The sequence below is a fragment of the Phascolarctos cinereus genome, unplaced genomic scaffold, assembly GCF_003287225.1.
Source record: "Phascolarctos cinereus isolate Bilbo 61053 unplaced genomic scaffold, phaCin_HiC Scaffold_2;HRSCAF=192, whole genome shotgun sequence".
NCBI lineage: Eukaryota > Metazoa > Chordata > Mammalia > Diprotodontia > Phascolarctidae > Phascolarctos > Phascolarctos cinereus.
In genome coordinates, this window is record NW_027555625.1 from 105,995,829 (window position 1) to 106,017,787 (window position 21,959).

The 21,959-nt window shown below is 35.4% G+C and overlaps 1 pseudogene; it reads right to left on the bottom strand.

Annotated features, from left to right (window-relative positions):
• Positions 1-17,576: 17,576 nt before the first annotated feature.
• Positions 17,577-19,761, bottom strand: LOC110215083 (elongation factor 2 pseudogene; annotated as a pseudogene).
• Positions 19,762-21,959: the final 2,198 nt, after the last annotated feature.

Sequence of the window (21,959 nt, forward strand, 5' to 3'; positions counted from 1 at the left end):
ATCCATCTCTTCCTTCTCTCCCATCTAATATCGTATCTTTAATACATTTAGAACAGTCTTTGCTGTAAGGTAAATGCCAACAAGTTCTACCAAGGAATTAAGTCATAAAACTTGAGGAGGAATCCAAAAACTTTGCTTTGAATAAAAGAGTCAGTCCCCAAATTTAGAAGGCAGGTGAATTCTTCAAACATCAAAGAAAGAAAAGGAAAAAGACAGCATATTGAAATCAGACTTTAATGCATTAGGTCAAGTTGATATGCAAATTAGAACTATCAAGGTACTACATAAAGTCTTTGAAGGCATTCTGTTTAAAATCTTAGAAAATATGATAATAAATAAATAATTCCTTATGTAATGGAGATAAACTAGAATTCCTTCCAGTAAAATAGGGGTGAAAGGAAGACATTCATTATCATCACTACTGTTTAACAGTACATGAAATGCTAACTATAGCAGTAAAAGGAAAAAAAGAGGTAATAAGTATACTTATAGAATAAACAAAATTATCACTTTGGGGCAGATCATATTATGGTATTCATAAAGAACCGTAGAGAAACCACTAACAATTAATTGAAAAAATAACATCAGTAAAATCACAGAAAACAAAATATATCCACACAAATCTTTAGCATTTCTATATAATAGAAATAAAATCTAGCAGGAAGAGACAGAAAGAGAAATTCAATTTAAAATAGGTACAAACTATATAAAACGCTAGGAGCCTATTAAAGAGATCCAAATAGAATTATATAAGTACAATAAAAAAATACTATTTAAGAAAAAAGAGGTACTTCAAAGTTTGGAAAACTTAATTTTTCATAGGTAAGATGAGTCAATTTAATAAGAATCACAATAACACTTAAATGAATTTGCTTATTCAGTGATATACCAAATCAAAATAACAAAGGTTGCTTTATAGAACTAGAAAATAAAAATAAAACCATGTGTAGGACAATAAATCAAGACTATAAGAAGATTTTTTTAAAAGTAGGAATGGAGATTAGCAGTACCAGATTTCAAACTATACTACAAAGTATCAATTCTATTTTTTGATGTTTTTTTCTTTAAATTTCTTATTTCTTTTTAATATTTTTTTTAAAAAAATTTAAGTAATGAATACTTTCTCCTACTCACTCACCCATGCAGAAGGCAAAAAATGAGATGTTAATTATAGATGTGCAATCATGTAAAACATATTTCCATATTAGCCACCCAACAAAAAAAAAAGCTAGAAATTAAAGAAAGTGAAAAAAAAACTATGCTTTAAACTACATTCAAACTCCATCAGTTCTTTCTCTGCTATGAATAACATTTTTCATCATATCTCCTTTGGAATTGTCCTGGATCATTATTTTGCTGAGAATAACTAAGTCGTTCACAGATGATAAACATACAACATTTTTATTAGCATATATTATACTTTCCTTGCTTTGCCCATTTTACTTTTCATCGATTTATGTGTCTTCCAAAGTTTTTGTGAAACCATTATACTCATCATTTCTTTTGGCACAGTAGTATTCAATCACTATCATATACCACAACTTGTTTAGCCATTCCTCAATTGATGGACATCCACTCAATTTCCAATTCTTTACTACCCCCACACACACAACGAATATTTTTGTACATATACATCCTTTTCTTTTTTCTTTCAACTTTGAAATATAGACCTAGGAGTGGTAGTTCTGGGTCAAAGGTTATCCACAGCTTTTAACCCTTTGGCCATAGTTCCAAATTACTCTACAGAATGCTTGAATCAGTTCACAACTCCACTAGCAGTGCATTTGTGTCCCAATTTTTCCACATCTCCCTCAGTATTTGTCATTTTCCTTTTCTGTCTTATTAGTCAACATGATAGATATGAGGCAGCACCTCGGAGTTATTTTAACTTGAATTTTTCTAATAAATAAAGAATTTTTCAAAAAATGGCTAGAGATATCTTTGATTTCTTCTTCTGAAAACTGCCTGTTCATGTCCTCTATGTTGTTATTGTTGCTACTGCTACTGTCAAGTTACTTTTCAGTCATGTCTGACTCTGTGACTATATTTTTTTTTAAACAAGGATAATGGAATGGTTTGCCATTTCCTTCTCCAATTCATTTAACAGTAGAGGAAATCGAGGAAAACAGGGGTAAGTGACTTATTTACCCAGGTTCACACAGCTGGTAGGTATTTGAACTCAGAAAGGTAAACCTTCTTGACTCCAGGTCTGGCACTCTATCCTACCTAGCTTCCCCTCATGTCCTTTGATTATCTATCCATTGGGGAACAACTCATGTTTTTATAAATTTGACTCCGATTTCCATATATTTGAGAAATAAGGCTTTTATCAAAGAAACTTCCTGTAATTTTTCCTTCTTTTCCTCTTTTTCTTCTAATTTTGTTCTGTTTATGCAAAACCTTGTTAATTTCATGAAATCAAAATTATCCAGTTTATATCCCATAATGCTCTCTATATCATTTGGTCATAAATTCTTCCCTTATCTATAGATTTGACAGGTAAACTTTTCCATGGTTCCCTAATTTGCTTATGATAGGATACTTTGTGACAAATAGTTTAACCTTATCTTGGTAAATGGTGTGAGATGTTTATCTATACCAACTTCCTGCCAAATTATTTTTGAGTTTTCCCAGACATTTTTGTCAAATGTTGAGGTCTTGCTCCAAAAGTTTGTATCTTTGGGTTAAAAAAAAACACACACACTAGTTTACAATGGCCATTTACTACTGTGTACTGTTCAGGTAATCATGATATTCTATGTAATAGCCAATACCATAATATTTTGATGATTATAGTTTTTTTAATATTATTGGAAATCTGGTACTTGAATTTGGCTATAATATTCATGGGAATTTTAATTTTAAATCTCTTTCGGGAGATGACTGGCAGTTTCTTCAATTTCTATTTTATCCCCTGGTTCTAAGATATTAAGGCAGTTACCCTTTATAATTACTTGAACTATGATGAATAGGCTCTTTTTTTGATCAATGCTGTCACATAGTACAATAATTTATAAATTATTTCTCATTGTTCTATTTTCCAGGTCACATTTTTTCACATATTTCACATTTTCTTCTATTTTTTTATTCTTTTTGTTTTACTGGTTCTACATGTCGCATAGAGTCATTAGCTTTCACTTGCTGAAATCTAATTTTTAAGAAATTATTTCCTTCAGTGAGCTTTTGTCCCTTTTCCCATTTAACTAATTCTGTTTTTTAAGAACTTCATCTCTTCAATAGATTTTTGTACCTCTTTTACCATTTAGTCAATTCTGTTTTTAAGGTGTTACTTTCTTTAGTATTTTTGTGTCTGTTTTACCAAGCTGTTAATTCTCTTTCATGATTTTTTTTGGCATCAGTCTCATTTCTTTTCCCAATTTTTCCCCTTTACCTCCCTTTTTTATAATTTGAAAATCATTTTTATCTCTTCCAGGAAGGGACATTGTTCCCCTGCAGCCAAAAGTGTAAGCATCCCTCCTGTCCCTGTTGTGACCAGTCCCCTATTCTCCTACAGCTTCAATCACTGGTGCTCCTTTCTGTCTTAAAACTGAGATCAGGACCCTTCCTTTTTTGTAAGTGATCACAAGAACTCTTCTCTGTCCTCAAACTGTGCCCAGGGCTCCTGCTCCCCTGTGGCCACAAGTGTTAGTATTGCTCTCTACCCTAGAACTGTGATCTGCAACTGAGCATGGATAATATGATGAAATAAGCAGAATGAAAACAATTAACACAATGACCACAAGTTATAAAAACAAACCACTTTGAAAGCTAAAAGAACCATATCAAGGTAATGACATGCCTAGATTTCAAAGGACCAATGATACAGCATGTTATCCAACTCTCTATAAAGAGGTAGTCATTTGAAGTTATAGAATGAGACATGGGTAAATAGAAGGATGGATAGATGGACAGATAGATATTTTAACATTGTGATTAAGGGAATTGCTTCAATTGACTATGCATATTTGTTGGAAGATTTTTTTTCCCTCCTAATTTGGGGAAAAGGAGACAAAAGAGATTTTTATTACTTGAAAATAATATTTTTAAATATCTCAAATAAAAGGATAAGATTATCTAAACAGAGTAATTCCTAAGGCATATATGAGTAAAATTTTAGAGCCAATGGCACCTTTTCTGACTCACTAATTTTAATCCTCCATTTCTCCTGCTATTCTAATTTTTAGGTGAAATGGCAGATAAAAAGCTATTGAGGTCTCCTGCAGTGGGTGCAGCCTAGCACTATTCCTTTTTATGGGCATTATCTTTTTGAGCGGTCAGAGGGAAAAATGTGAACATAGATACATTATATGAGCAATATTTACTTTTATAATTTTAGGAAAAATTGTGACCCAAATTTTGGACTCCATAATTCAATTTAATAATTGTTTTGCTTTGCACTGACTTTAAATGTGGGACTGAGTTCTGGCTTAATAGTTTATACCTCTCATAGCTACATGAATTTATTTTTTGCTTTTTGGTGAGGCAATTGGGGTTAAATGACTTGTCCAGGGTCACACAGCTAGTAAGTGTCAAGTGTCTGAGGCTGGATTTGAACTCAGGTCTTCCTGACTCCAAGGCTAGAGCTCTATCCACTGTGCCACTTAGCTTCCTCAACTACATGGATTTTTCATGGGATTCATAGAACCAAAAGTTTTTTTTAATATGCAAAAGGATAGGGACATAATGTTTAAATTATAAACATTGTGGTAAGTGGTTAATAAGACAATACAGAATCATCCATTTCTGACAACCTTTGGCTCATAAAAATACCTATTTTTAAAAACAGTAATGTATTCACAAAATAAATTCCTACTTTAGAGAACATATAAAGAATATTGTACCTTAATGTCTAACTTTCTTTCTACAAGTAATCTTGCATCATTCCCAAATTCAATCCTTTATGATAATACCTTTTTCCAACAGAGAATCTATAATTATCTTCTTCTATCTATTTTTTAAGTTGATTAGTCATCCATCATATGCTCCTTTCTCAGTATAAAAATAATCCTGTTTTTAAAAACCATTACTCATTGAATTCCTTTATCATATGTGAAAACATTTAATAATTATACAACTTTTTAATGGTTAAAAATATTTTGCTATTTAGGCTCCGAGGGAAAGTTAATGTCATATAAGTAAAACATAGAAACTCATGGACTTCAGTTAAAGTGAACATGCCATTAGCAGTTTCTGAAGGTAAAGGTTAGAGATATTTGTACCTAGTGGATACATTAATTTATAATTACAATCATTTATGAATGCATTTATAATGGTCTGAGAGTTCAGCTAAAGAAGGAATTGTGGAAAAAACTCTCACAGCCTCTCACTTGAAATTGAGGGGTTTAGTTTTGATGGCATTTAAGGTTGTATACAGCTCTGAAATAATAATCTTAATGAAATGTAATGAATAGTTTACTAATATTGTCTAGTAACTTTGAGACTGAAGGCTGACACCTTTCTCCTCTTCAAGAGGAAAATAATTACCAAAAAGGAGAAGTGCTACTGAGAACCTTGCCTCATATTTTATGGGGAAAAAATGAGGCCATTCACTGTAAGGTCCTTTTTCTACCCTTTTCCTCATCTCTAATCATTCAGTCTTCTACCACTATCTCATCTTTTCTCTCTGTCTCACACGATGAGGTGGCCTTGATTCTTATCAAAGTTAATTCCCTACTTGCTCAAGTGATCTCATCTCCTCCAACCAATTGTTTCCTGTATGACTGTCACTCTTTCACTTATTTTCAATCTCTCTCACTCTACTGGCTCAATCCCTACTATCTACAAACATGCCCAATTTAAAATAAAAGCAAAAAAAACCTCACTCAATCCTTACAGCCTTGCTTTTACGCGTTATCTCTTTTGTCCTTTGTAGACTTCTAGAAAAAGCAAAGTCATCTACATTAGCTGCCTCCACACTCTCTCCTCCCAATCTCTTCTTAACCCCTTATAATCCAGCTTCCAACTTTATCGTTCCATCAAAAAGAATGTTTTTTCTCTGGCTGCCTCCCATGTCTGAAATGCTCTTTCTTCTGTTCAGCCTACTGTCCTCCCTGGCTTCCTTTAAGTCCTAGCTAAAATGCCATCTTTTACTGGAGCTTTCCGCAACTCTTGTTAATTCCAGTGTCTTCCCTCTGTTAATTGTTTCTTTTTTATATTATATATAAATCTTGCTTTGTATCTCTTTGTTTGCATATTCTCTCCTTCATTAGATTATAAACTCTTTGTGGGCAGGGGCTATCTTTCGTGTATTTTTGAATGTTCTGAATTTACTGATGTTCTCTTAGTTGCCAAATCCAATGGTCTTTTCTTTAGCCTCACTCTCCCTGACCCTATTGGTCACTCTCCTTACTACACTCTTCTTTCTAGGTTTTTAGGACACCACTCTCTTCTAGTTCTTCTTTTATCTGACCACTCCATCTCTATGTTCTTTGAGCTATCCTCTTCCAAAACATGCTCTCTAACTATTGCTGTCTCTCAGGGTTATGTTCTGGACCCTCTTCTTCTTCTACACTACTTCACTTAGTGATCACAGATTAAATCTGTGGATTTAATTACCATCTCTATGATGATGACTTTCCAATGTATCTTGGTCCAAACTCTGCTGACTTTCATTTTCACATCTCCAACAATTCTTTCAGATATGTTGAATTAAATGTCCAGTAGATATCTTAAGCTCATTGTATCCAAAACACAATCATCTTTCCTCCTAAATTCTGCACAACTCCTATTTCTCTTATTACTGTAGAGAGCAACAACATCTTTTATCCTCTCAGGCTCACTATTTAGGAGTTATCCTTGACTCTTCACTATCTCTCACCCAACATTTTCAATCTGTTGCCAATGCCTAATGATTTCACCTTTGTGATGTCTTTTCTGTATGCTCCCTTTTTCCCCATCACCACTCTAGTGCAGGCTTTCATTACCTCATGCCTGGACTGTCATTATATGCTACTGGTGAGTCTTCCTGCCTCAATTCTCTCCCCACTCCAACCATCCTCTTTTCAATCTTTGTAGTGATTTTTCCAAAGTGCAATTCTGATCCTTTCACATAAACCCATACTGAGTAAACTCTAATGGCAACATATTTCCTCTAGGAGCAAACATGAAAATATTCTGTTTCACATTCAAAGCCCTTCAGAACCTTTCCCTCTCCTACATTTTCAGTGTCTTATACCTTACTCCTCAGTGTACTCTTCCATTCAGTGACACTGGTATCCTGGCTGTTTTACAAACAAGATCCTCCATCTTAATTCTACCCCTCTTAATTATCTCATCTTTCTTCTGTTAATTATTTGCTATTTATCCTGTATATAGCTTGCTTTGTATTTATTTGTTTGCATGTTCTTTACCTCATTTTATTATAAACTCTTTGAGGGCAGAGACTGTCTATTGCCTCTTTTAGAATCCCTAGCACTTAGACAAGAACTTGGCACATAGTAGGCATTTAGTAAATGTTTATTCATTGATTGGAGAGAACAACTAACATTGCTCTAGAGAACATTTACTTCTTAATCTCTTCAATGAGCTCATATTTGTTTGTTCATGTTTATTATGTAATGCCACAATTCCTTTTTTTTTACAACTATATTCATTTTTGGAGTATGGTGAAATAAAAGAAACATTTCTCATCTTTTAAAAATCCAATTAATCATCTTTACATGTAACTGGGAAAAATAAAATACCAAATAAAAGTGCCAATATTAATTGAAAAAATCCAATTAAAATGATTTCTGTGATGTCTTAAGATTATTTATTTTCCAAAGTTTGCATTTCCTCTTGCCAAGTAAGCTTTCTAGTACTTTTTTTATTTAAATAATTTAATTTGGCCTCCAAGTATATAATTTACAAATACTTAATATTATTTAGAATAACTGCATCATCTCTTTCAAACTGAAATTTGATTTTGTTGATTTTATATGTCTATATGACTATATAAATGCATATATTACTGAAACTATATTTATATCTATATCTACCTATGTGTGTATATACAGAGATAGATACAGATACATAACCACATCAACAAAGATCAAATTTCATACACATATGCATGGATACATACATACATATATATATATGTACTATATACAATATGTGTGTATACATACATATATATATATATAATATATGTATATACATGCATGTATATATTATATTGTTACAGTGAGTCCTCAAGATTTTACCTTGATTTCTTTAGGGGAGTGAAGGCATTACCCTTGTAGGCCATAAAGGTAAACATTTTCAAACCAGAAAGCAGTAGATTTTTTTTCTTTTTCTTTTTCTTTTACCAGTATACACAATTTCATTTTTCTTGATTGAAGACCCAACACAAATACAAGGTAGGGTTATCATCAGAACATAAGTCTTAAGTGGATGGATAGGTAGGTAATTATTAGCCATTGGAGAAGATCAGAAAGCAAACTCAACTTTTGGGCATCATCCATGTGTACTAAAGCCTAAACTCTCAATCAATCAATTAATCAACATTTATTAAGCACCTGCCACATGCCAGGCAAGGATGGAACTGATTAATTCAAAGATCTGTTTAGCTGTTTATCCCCTACCTCCCTCCCCTTTTTAGCTTCCTTTTTTAAAATGTATTTATAGTTTTCAACATTCGCTTCCACAAGATTTTGAGTTCAAAATTTTCTCCCCATCTCATCCCTCCACCCACCCGAAGGTGGCATGCATTGTGAATACCCCTTCTCCTAATCTACCCTCCTTCTATCACTCCCCCCTTTCCCTTATAACCTTCCCCATCTGTTTTCCTGTAGATCAGGGTAGATCTGTATACCCCATTTCCTGTATTTCTTATTTCCCAGTTGCATGTGAAAACATTTTTTTAACATGTGTTTTTAAAACTTTGGGTTCCAAATTTTCTTCCTTCCTCCTTCCTCATCTACCCTCAATGAAAAGGCAAGCAACTCAATACAGGTTATACATGTGTAGTTATGCAAAACACTTCCACAATAGTCATGTTGTGAAAAACTAACTGTATTTCCCTTAATCCTATCCCACATTTATTCAATTCTCTCTTTTGACCCTGTCCCTCCTTAGAAGTGTTTGCTTCTGATTACCCCACCCCCAAATCTGCCCTCCCTGCTATCATCCTCCTGCTCTCTTGTCTCCTTCTGCCCCTATTTTCCTCCAGGGTAAGATAGATTTCCATACCCAATTGAGCCAAATCTGAGTAGAATAAGATTCACTCGTTCTCTCTCACTTCCGCCATTTCCATTCCACTGTAAAAGCCTTTTCTTGCCTGCTTCATGTGAGATAATTTACCCCATTGTATCTCTCCCTTTCTCCTTCTCCCACTATAATTTTCTTTCACCCTTAATTTTATTCTCCAAATATCACCCTTTCATCTTCAACTCACCCTGTGCCATCTATCTATCTATCTATCTGTCTATCTATCTATCTACATAAGTATATTTTTTTCCCCTCCAACTACCCTAATACTGACAAAGGTCTCATGAGTTACAAATATCATCTTTCCATGCAGGAATGTAAACACTTCAACCTTAATAACTCTCTTATGATTTCTCTTTCCTGTTTACCTCTTCATGTTTCACTTGAATCTTATATTTGAAAGCCAAACTTTCTATTCAGCTCTGATCTTTTCACCAAGAATGCTTGAACACCCTCTATTTCACTGAATGTCCATTTTTTTCCTGAAAGATTGTACTCAGTTTTGTTGGGTAGATGATTCTTGGTTGTAATCCTATCTCTTTGACCTCCAGAATATTATATTCCAAGCCCTGCTGTCCCTTAATGTAGAAGCTGCTAAATCTTGTGTTATCCTGATTGTGCTTCCACAGCACTTGAATTGTTTCTCTCTGGCTACTTGCAAAATTATCTCATTGATCTGGGAACTCTGGAATTTGGCTACAATATTCCTAGGAGTTTTCTTTTGAGGATCTTTTCCAAGAGGTGACCGGTGGATTCTTTCAATTTCTATTTTGCCCTCTGGTTCTAAAATATCTGGGCAGTTTTTCCTTTACAATTTATTGAACAATGATGTCTAGGCTCTTTTCTTGATCATGGCTTTCAGATATTCCAATGATTTTTAAATTCTCTCTCCTGGAATTATTTTCCAGGTCAGTTATTCTTCCAATGAGATATTGCACATTCTCTTCTATTTTTTTCATTCTTTTGTATTTGTTTTACGATGTCTTGATTTCTCATAAAGTCACTTGCTCTATTCTAATTTTTAAGAAAGTGTTTTCTTCAGTAAGCTTTTGGACTTTCTTTTCCATTTGGCCAATTTTGCTTTTTAGGACATTCTTCTCCTCATTGGCTTTTTGGACCTCTTTTGCCATTTGGGTTAGTCTAGTTTTTAAGGTGTTACTTTCTTCAGTATTTTTTGGGGGTCTCCTTTAGCAAGCTGTTGACTTGTTTTTCATGATTTTCTTGCATCACTCTCATTTCTCTGCCCAGTTTTTCCTCTACTTCTGTTACGTGTTTCTCAAAATCCTTTTTGAGCTCTTCTATGGCCTGAGACTGATTCATATTTTTCTTAGAGGCTTTGGATGTAGGAGCTTTGACTTTGTTGTCTTCTGCTGGTTGTACGTTTTGATCTTTTTTACCAAAGAAAAATTCTATGGTCTGATTTTTTTTGTACTTTTGTTTGCTCATGATTTCAGCCAAATACTTGAATTTTAAATTCTTTGTTAAGGTAGGGGTCTGCTTCCAGTGTGGAGAATGTACTGTCCCATGCTTTTGGGGTTTTGTGCAGCTCTTTTCAGAGATACTTCTAGGAACCTGTAAATTTTCAGTTCTTCCAAGGTGGTATGATAAGGGGCAAAGTGTTCACTCCTTTCCTGGCCTGTGCTCTGGTCTATGAGTTACCACAAGCACTCTTTTCTGCCTTGGAACTGTGAGGAGGATTTCTTATCTACCACCACTACAAGCTCCACCATGTCAGCACACCTCCTCTCCCCAGGACTGCCACCCAGAACTGTGACCTAGACACAAGCAGGGCAAAGTAAGAGATTCCCGCCTCAGCACTCACAAGGAAATCTATGCAATCCCCCTCTGATCAGCCACTCAATTCCCCCTCAATCTGTCAGCTGTGAGCTCAGGAGGCTGCTGCCACCCTGGGGCTAGAGCCAGGGCTGGGACTGGGACAATGCTTCTCTCTCTCACTGCAGTCACAGACTTTTCCCACTGACCTTCTAAGTTGTCTTTGGCATTTGCGGGTTGAGAAGTCAGGAAACCACCATAGCTGCCCACGATTCACTCCTCTGAGGGCTGCTCCATGTTCACTGAGTCCTGTTTTGTCTGTATACCCACACAGAACTGTGCTTTTCTCTGTGCCCGGCATGATATACTTTTCATATCAACCATCCAGGTGGTCTTGGGCTGGAAATTTGTCTCATTCTGTCTTTTTGCTGCTTCAGAATTTGTTTAGAGCCATTTTTTATAGGTATTTGAAGGGGTTTGGGGGAAAGCTCAAGCAAGTCACTGCTTTTTCTCTGCCATCTTGACTCCACCATCAGTAAACTATATTTAAAATTTCTTGGCTCTGCTAGTATACTTTTTACATTTAGAGACAAGGATCTTAACACACTTTCCAGAGTTAACATTTACACATGACTATACCTCCAACTGACAGAAAACCGAAGGATAGAAATATTCATTCAACTTGAATAGGAAAAAAAAATACATATGTATTTACATTAACCTTTGGTTTCCTTTATAATCTTTGGTGTGTTTTTTTTTAATTCATTAAAATCATTATTCTGAGAATGGGGTCCATAAGCTTCACCACACTGTCAGAAGGGATCATGACAAAAAAGGGTAAAAATTCTTGGTACAGGAAATTATTCCTCTCCATTCAGAGGAGCAGCAGCACTAACTGTAGTGATCTAGAAGGCTTTATGAGGAGACAGATTATTTCCAGTACAGAAAAAGACAAAAAAAAATATTGATCAATGGGATAGATGCAAAAAGGTATATTTGAGAAAGAAATGTAATTGATAATTTTATTGTCATCTTGTGAAAATGAACAATTGCATAATTTGTAGTCTTTGCATTATAAAATGTAAGTCTAAGAAAGCACTAACCAGAAATGTAAAGAGCCTATGAGTAGCTATATATTTAAATCATTCCATGTTTATTGAATACATCCCATAGACCTAACATTGAAATAGGAAATATGATAAACTAAAAAAAAAATAAATAGAAAACCTTTCCCTAAGGTAAATTTCTGAGGATATGCTCCTCTGGACACATGACTGATTTTTCCTTTTGGAATGAACCAAGAATTTTGAGGTGGTAGATGATTGTGTTAGGAAAATCTATGTGATTTGATGACTATTGAAAGTCAACACCATTATGTGTGGAACAGTGATAGCAATTTTTATTTTAACTGGGTAGTCATTTTTGAAAGGTTAAGGATGATTGCCAAACTCCTCAATCTGTGTTTTAGAATCTTCCAAATTATGCACACATTAGCCAGACAGCCTATCACTTCTTAGCTCATACTTTTGTCCTGAGCCCTCATCATTATCCTAAGATTCAGAGAGATAAAGTCACTTGCTTGTGGTCATAACTTGGGAAAGGTAGAGACAGGATTTGAACCCAGGTCTTTTCTGACTTCAAGTACAGTACTCTTCCTATTATACCATATTGCCTCTCTCACACCATCTAGACTGTTTCCTTGAGATCAGGGATCATGAGATAAAACTTGTCATGTATTTCCTATATTTATAGGTATAGCTAGTACTGGTGGTCCCTAGAGCAAAGAGTAGAGCATCATTAACTTTCAAATTAACTGTGCAATTCAAGATCTGATAATAATATGAGAACCATTTGAATAAATTCACTTGAAGGAAGAGAAGAGGAACACAAAGTAGGGAGAAATTTTGTTTGGCCCTCATAGGAGATTGCCCAGCACATTGACAAGTTTCTGTGGCCACTAGGAGGAGGTTGAAAACTGGATGAAGAGGAGCAGAGAGAAGTGGAAGATTAGAAAAAAAGGATCTTACCTGGGGTGATGGTGATAAGGTAGGCAGAGGAAAGATGCTGTCTCTTAGCTTCTTATTTTAAAAATACTATCATTGCTCCCTATGTACTAATATCAATTATTTCTACTTTGCCGAAGGAGTAAAATTTTTGCCAAAATTAAAATTTAACACAAATTTTAAATTCCACAATCTTTTAAAATAATTATATAATTATATAAACCTGAATCTCAAAGCCAATTTATATGAGACTCTCTTCTCATTAGTGGGGTGCTCTCCTGCTCTCACCATCTCTGCCCCATCCCTCACACAAACACAGCATTGACATACACCAGTGAGGATAGGTTCCCATGTCAAGGGCTTTGGGATTTGGGTTATATTCACTATCAGTTTTTGTACCTTCTAGATGTAAATGCCACTTATAAAAGCTCATATTACCTTGCCCTAGTTACAGCTCTGCCTATAGCATCTAACATTCAGCTAGTTACATTATAGGTGTTAAATAATAAATCTTTATTGAGTTAAACTAAAGTAAAATGCCTCTTAAGTATTTACAAATCAACTTAAGTAGACTATTTGGCAATTTTTTTATTCATGAATTCCCATATTTCATTTTATTAAGTTTTCATAAGAGAACATCATGTAAATCTTGTATCCTGATCAGAATTTAATATGTAAAACAATTGAATTTGAGAAAGAACAAAACCACAGAATTGAACATAAAATGTATGCACAAAATTCAATAAGATTATAGTGAAATTCTTTAGTTTCTGGACTATTCTTGTCCCTTAGCTTCTATAGAAAAGTTCTTGCTTTAGAAGTTAAGTGAAGGGAAGGTGTTACAGACTGCAGAACATCTTCATTAATATTAATCACCTTTAAGTAGGAAATTATATACATTTTGATGCTTCATCTGATCAGAACAATGAAAATATTTCTTGTTCTTACATACTCTCATGACATCAGCGCAGCCATTGCTGTGTTGCAAGTATAGAGCAAATAGGAATTGACACTAATTATAGTTTCTAATCTACCAACCTAAGTGGAACATCTAAGAAAATGCTTATCTTTTTGAAATAGAGCTATCAGCTCCTATATTTACTTACATGATTTTCCTCTCTTTATTGATAATCTCCTGCTAAAAAGGGAAAAAAGCAATAAATTTACTAGTAGATTTCTAGTGCTAATGAGCAGCCCCAAGCAAACATTTCCTTCTTTCAAACATAGCTTTGTTTTCTCTATCTAGAACATCACTTCTCTCCTGAGCCATGCATCAGAAGGCTCAGTGAGAGTGATGGAGGTGCTCCACATAGGAGCTGAATCTTCATTTTCAGCAAACCAAGTTTAATTCAATATAATACATATTCCTTCTTACTATAGTTTCAGAGGATCATAATCCCTATACTTACTAAGACTACAAAGGAGGGAGGAAAAGTTTAGTTTTACTTCTGAAAATTGGAGGGAAGAAGGAAAAAGGATAAAAAATATATTTACTAGTCTAAAGTATAAGTAGTGAGTCTTGCATTATTGAGAGCTTTGGTTAATTGCAATTCATTAAAAATCATTTCACTTTCCTTTAACCAACTGAGCACTTTTACTATTTTCCATGCAAACTTTCAATATATTCATTTTGTGGAGTCTTTTCACATACACCTCTTTGTGTACGTATCTACTTTGTTGGATATAGAATTCTTGCACTGCTTAAGGAAACAGCAAGATCATTAGCAGGTCCCAATTTGTAATGGCTGTGTAACCGCCCATTTTTAATAAAGAATATATTTTTATTGTTTGCATCAAATAAAACCATGTGCTGTCACAACTCTATTGAGAACTTGACTTCTCATTTTCTTCACTTATCAAATTGTAACCAGTTATTCTTTGAATCTATTGGACCTAATCCTTTCTTTCTGATGCTCATTCTCCATATCTGAGATCCTTGGAAATACTTCCTGGATGATTTCCTAGATTAAAATTTGAAATCCATTTGTTCTTTCATCTTTTATTTTTGGAGAGAATTGTTTTTATTTCTCTGGCAGCTTTTTGACAGCACATTATTCTTTTTCCTATCATTCTCTGAAACTCAGTGAGATTTCTCCCTTTTTTTCAACTGTTTGACTAATCTTTTGTCACAACAGTCAACTTCTGATTCAATTACTCTGGCTGCCTCCTGCTGTACTTCTTCAGCCTTTCTGGTTTCCTCTCTTCCCTTTTGCAAATTATAGCCTATAATCATGTTAACTTGAGAACTGTACCTGGTGTTTCAAAGGAAAGCCAAGTTTTGTTTTACATAACATCAGTGCTGATTTCAGCCTACACTAACGTTGACAAATTCTGCTGATGTCTTCCTTCCTTATCCCTTTTACTGTGTGCTTCACGTACCAAAAAAAAAGAAAATGGAAAATGTGTTACAATGATAAGAACAGAAAATGCTTTCTTAAAAAAAAATACAGTGCTATTTCTGCCCTTATAAAACTCTGCTATGCCTTACCCCAGGATCTCGCTAATACTGGCTTGAACTAAAATAACTTTCTTCTCAAGGAATTCTTGGTTATCATTATTCTCTGTCCCCTTCACAAAGTAATGTACCTAAATCATGGATACAACATTATGCTTTTTATATTTCTAAATTCTTCTTGACCATGGATATCCATTATAAGTTAATAACCTCAGTCTTATAAAATTTAAAAATATGCATATTTAATAATTGTATTTCAATACAAATGATTTGTAACCATATATATTTTATTTTAATCATTTAAAAGCATTATCATGAGGAGTCCATGGACTTTATCAGGCTACCAACAGGATCCATCTCTCTGTGTGTCTCTCTCTGTGCCTCTGTGTCTCTGTCTCTTTCTCTCTCTCTCTCTCTCTCCCTCTTTCTCACACACACACACACACACACACACACACACACACAAACACAAACACACAGTTAAGATTTTCTAGTATAGAGATATTTACTTTTCTTGCTATCTACCATAACACTATCTGACATTCCCCCCTTACCACCTAATTGCTTTACTGCAAGAGAAACAGCTTAAATGTTTGAGATAAAACTAGTAATCTTCACACCCTGGGCAAGCAGCCCAAAACATCTCCACAAAAGTGACAAAACAGAATAAAATAAAACAAGGCGGCAACAACAACAAAGCTTGAGGTAGATAAGGCAGACCTCATGGACAGGGAATCTGATGTATCATGAGGTCATGAGGACGTTGTTAAGGGAAGGTAGCACAGATGCTCTAGCATGGAAAGGTAATTAAGCCTAGTCATGAAGGCACTCACCTAACTAATAATTCTTGCTTACGAATCTAGTTGTTTCAATGCTGTAGAAAGGATATCACATACTAATAGAACCATAAAAAATTCAGCACCCTAAGAGAAAAGTCTAGTCAGCCTACCCTAGTTATAGTTTTGTGTAGAACTTCCTCAATTGATTCCACATGCCTATGGTTATTGTCCTTCATCGTCACAAATTTCTACTATATCAATTTAGAATTCAACTTATGCCTTAAAGAAAAACTTCCCCTAATGACACAGAAGAACTTTTAGAAAACAATTAAACTATCTTCTCCTACTTGGGAGGTACATATTTGTCCCATTGCATACACAGATTTTTATCACCTCACTATGCAAGTTTGGTCCTGAGCAAAACTATGAATTATCATTTTTTAAATCAAAATTATGTTTTGTCCTACTTTCTCCCCTACCATACTGTTCCTTGGTTATCCAAGACATCTGTACACTACATCATCTTAATATGACCTGCCCACAAGAGATTCATGTTTCTGACCTTCAGATTTGAACCCAGAAAATGTGGGTTCTATCACCAGTATGGCCTTGGGCCAGATACTTACCTCTCTGGGCCTCAGCATTCTCATCAATAAACGCAAAGTTTAAACTAAATGACCTTCAAAGACCTTCCCAGCTCCACATTTATGACACTAATACCCCTTTTTTTATAAACAATAATCAATAAACTAAGTTTTATAATAACCAGCTAATTTGATATTCTTTGGCTAAGTCACATAAGTTCTCTGGGGTTTCTTTTCCTATTTGATATAACAAATGTAAAATGTTTTACAAACCTTATGCTACTCTACACATTTGTTATTTTTTTTAATATTCATCACCTTATCAATTTATTATTCCAATGACACTAATACATCTGTAGATATTCATGATGACAATCACACTGCATAAGACTTTCTTGTCTTCTAATTTTTGGCCAACTAGAAAATATCTCCTTAATTTTCCGCTTTACCCTCTTGAAAATCTACTATGTGCCCTTTACTGAAGCAAAATCTCTTAATGAACTTACTTGCAACTTTGGGGGCACTATGTTTCCTTTTGAGAAATTAAAACAAGAAATGTGAGGTAGGCATCCCAGACCACCACTCTGGCCAAATAAATATATCCTGTAGAAAGAACATTTTTCTCCCTCTTTTTAGTGTTGAATGAATATAGAAACAGGGAACTCAAGTTGCATCAAGTAAAAATGTGTCAAGTTATGACACCTAGTGAGCCTCAAATATGTCATGTGCAACACAGAAACTTCTAAGGTTGAATATCAATGTGTTTTGAAAGTCTCAAGTTCTTTAGAACTGATTAAGACGTCACTGCAGTTCTAACAATTTGCTGCATTGGTGTTATGCTAGAGTCTAGCAGGAATTTGAACCAATGTTGGAGAGATATCTTGTCCAGAAAGTTGTTCAGGCCTGGGATACCTTCCTTCAGCCCTTTGCATTTTGGGGTATCTACCACAATTTGGCAAGGGCAGCTAGTGTTGTCAAAGCTGATTCCAGGCAGGATCTGCCAGTGGTCAAATATACATTGAAAGAAGGCTTGGCCACCTGAATTAGACCTCAAGTCAGCTGTGAAGCCAAAAAAATTCATTGACAGGCACATAGACTCTCACAACAAACATGGGGATACTGACAACCTGAGACTCCTCAAAAAGATGCCCTTACTTCCTATTGAGGATACCATAAGTGCCCCCAACCACTTATTCTGTACACTAAATGACAAGTGGATTCCATAAAGTAGGGCTGAGCATTCAGTACATGGGCATAAAGGCAGCAATGAGTTGTAGGGATGATTTAGGCACCTTCGTGGTGATTGGCCAAAAGTAAGTAGGTGGCTCAGTGGATAGTGCTGGGCCTGGAATCAGGAAGACTAATATTCCTGAATTAAAATCTGGCCTCAGACACTTACTAGCTATGTTGTCCTGGGCAAGTCATTTAATGCCTCAGACACTTACTAGCTATGCTGTCCTGGGCAAAGTCAGTTTTCTCATCTGTAAAATGAGCTGGAGGAGGAAATGGGAAACCACTCCAGTATCTTTGCCAAGAAAAACCCTAAAGAGGGTCATGAAGAGTCAAACGCAACTCAAATGACCGAGCAGCAACAACAGTCAATGGCAACAGCATGCAGGGTCACATCATTCACCTTAAAACAGACAGGCTGCATGTTGTACTCACACAGTGCTCCCTCTTTGGTAGCCCACCAGAATCCATCCACCACACTGTATTTGATTTCAGTAAGGTATCATACTCTTTTAGTGATATCTGTGAGAATATTGAGCTCAGTTCCATCGGAGTCAAAGCACTAGATCACATGGTCCTTAGTCAAATCCCACTCATATTTTTTTGACCTCCTGACAGGAAGAGATTTTGCCTTTGTCAATACCATCAGCCAGCATATCAGGGAAGGACCAAGTTTTCATGTAAAGCCTATTGTGCTTATTTAGATATTTGGAAGAACATAGAACATTTGACTCCTCATTGAGTGTCTCATGGTAGAAGATAAAAGGGTCCCAATTTTTTTTTTATGGTAATGCATGTATGATCTTCCTCATGATCGTGCAGGAAAATATCCAGATATAACTCCCCTATACCAGCAATAATGTGTTTTCTAGAGTCTTCAGTGATATACAGGTCAGACTAGGCCAGATGCTTCAGTCCATCCACTAGTTTCAGCTGAGTTCTTGTCTTCAACAGCTATTCATATCATAGGGCTAATACTAAGCTTCATCACTCTTGTCTTATGGACATGCTCAAAGGTAGTGATGGTAAATGTTTTCACAAGGAACTGATCCACCCAAATCAGACCAACAATGTTAGGATAGAAACTGCCTTTGTCTAAGGTTGGCAAATTTTTGGAGATGCATTTCATCAGGGGACTTTTGTTGTTATAGCTTTTACTATAGCAGCCTTATCATCAAGGGGGCCATCATATAACTGTTCATAGTAGTATTTCTGAGCAATTAAAGGGAAAGTCATGTGGATTGTTATCATCTGGAGAAGAGCATCTCTAAAAGGCAGTCAGCCTCTTATCATAGCCTTCAGAAGTGATTTTTCCTCTTTGTCTTTATCCTCATTGTCCAATTTGATGTCAAGCTTTTCAATCAGTTTTGAATCTCCTCCTTCTTGAGGTTTATAACTGTGTCAAATACCTACAAAATTGGATCTAAGATGAGTTGGCAGAAAGTTCTAGGAAACTTCTTTCCTTTGGGACTAGTAGCAAATTTCATAAACTTCTCATTGGAAGAATCAAAGACACTGGTCCACTTTCTTGGCCCATTCAGCTAGTTCTGGCTGACCTTTACCCTTGGTGATGAATTTTGCCACATATTTCTCATTTGGACCTTCTCTGATGTCCTTACTGTAGCAAACTGCTTCAGAGTATAAGAACAACCATTAAGCCCAGAGTCAAACCCAACATTATCAAGGACTGAGACAATCAGGATCTTTTCCATAGGGCCGCTCTTACCCTCTTCAAAGGTGGAGATGAAAAGTAAATGTGTCCAGGCAAGTCAATGAGGTTGATAAGAAAGCCAGAACCATTTTCGCTCTGCTTCACAAAGTTCAGATCACTTTCTGATGGTGCATAGAAGAGGGTGATGGCAGTGATATATCTTTCCTGTTTATCTTTTCTTGTATCAGTTAACTGGATCTCACCAACATGGGCTAAAGCAAAGACAAAGAGGGAATCCATCAGAGTGGATTCACCAGGATCCACAGGAGCTATTACAAGCATGTTTCTGATATTGGCCTTTTTGTACGTGATGGCCCAGATCTGGCCTACTGAATCAGTTCACCATCATAGTGGATGGTGGTAGATTCTCTGGCTTAAGATCTTACAGATTAAAGTCATGTCAAGAATGGTGGAGTTAATGGAAGAAAGAGCTGTTGTCAATTTTGTAAATTATTTGGAAAAATGGGAGTGCAGATTTCATGATTCTTTAAGACCCCTTTCAGTTTCATCTGAGTTATGATCTTGTGGATTTCATTTTCCTATTAACAACTCTCATGGTAATACTTTGACTCTGGAGTACTACGTCAGTCCCTAAGGAAGTTAGGTTATACCAAAGGTTCAAGTTACTTGAGTCTCTAAACAAAGTACTCTCTGAGTACTCTCTTCTTTCAATGAATCCTCAAACTTAAGATAGTGATCTAAGGCTATATAATTCCATGGCTTCCAGAGGAAGTTGGAGACCTGGAAAGTGAAGGACAATTATCTTAACTGTTTATGGATTTAAGTCCATATTGTTTTGCTTTAAAATTTTGGCAAATTGAAAACTTTCTTCCTTTTATTCAATATATTCAAAACAACAGCACAGTTGTGGTGTGGAGAACAGGACCTTTTTACACTTGTTGTGAAGATGTATACATATCAAATTCTTTTGTTCCATATAAGAACCTTGAGTTTTTCACAAGTTGAGAGAATATGGTCTTTCAGAGGCACTAAAGATTTCAACTGATTTGGGTAAGCTGAGAGTGGGTCTAGGGCTGAAGTTTCAATAAAAATCAATTGAAGAACCTGGAAAGAATTAACATAATATTATAACTCTGGTGCCTTTGGGACATAGTCTTCATGGATCCCTGTAAGTTAATATCACCTAGTGTTGTTGCTCTGCCTTCACTATATTAGGATTGATGACTCCCTTGCTTCTTGACTATACTTTGAAGCTCTCTGTCTTAGGATCAGGCTTATCAACTGGCTCTTTAACAATCTGTTACTGCTTTAGTTGAGTCACAGGATATATGACCTGGAAGAGACTACTTACTCCAAGCCATCTCAGAATGAAAATCCAGATTTAGCTTAATAAATAAATGTTCTGTGACCAACACATTTTATCTCCTTTTCCCTAAAACCATAATGGAAGGAAATCAGGGGAAAACACATGTCTTTTAGCTGTATTCACACAAGCATCTATGGGTATAGGGGACAAGAACTGGTTGGACATGAAATCTCATTTTATGGGGGCTCCTGATGAGCAACCTCTCTTACTAAGGCAGGTCAACATCTTTTGTGCTTTATATAGACTTAGGGAGTTACCAAGAGTTTGAAGGGTTAAGTGACTTGCCCAAAGACTCACAGTTAGTATGTATCAGAAGTAGAAACTGAACCCAAGTCTGCCTGGCTTCCATCCACTATGCCATGCTTTCTCTCAATGGCTATAAATACACTTAAAAATTGCCTCAGACAAATTCCCTAGAATGACTTGACAAATCCCTGAGATGGCGGTTATTTTGGGAGAACATGAAGTAAAAGTTTGTGATCATACATAAAACTTGCTTCCCTGAAGGCTTAGGACTCTGAAGACCCTGCTCACTGATACATACATGATAATTATGCAAGTTTTGTTATTAGCCTTAAATTCACACTTTTTTTAGTTCTTCATTCATATAACAAAAATATTTTTCCCTAGGGACAAAAAGGTATGAAAATCATCCTGAGGCAAAGTGAAAAAAAAAGATTCCTTGCAATCTTCCTTAATTTTACTGCAAGATTCATTTTTTTTCCTTAAATTTAGATTGCTGATGAGTAAGAACACAAATTCACATATCAAATTTTCTTGTTCTCTGTTTATTTCAGTTTATCATTATTTTTTAAGTCAATTAAGAGATTGCGGCACGTAACTGTATTTACTGACCCTCTGTAATTCTTTTCAATTTTGCTCAATGTCTGTCTATTTTACCTGTCCAT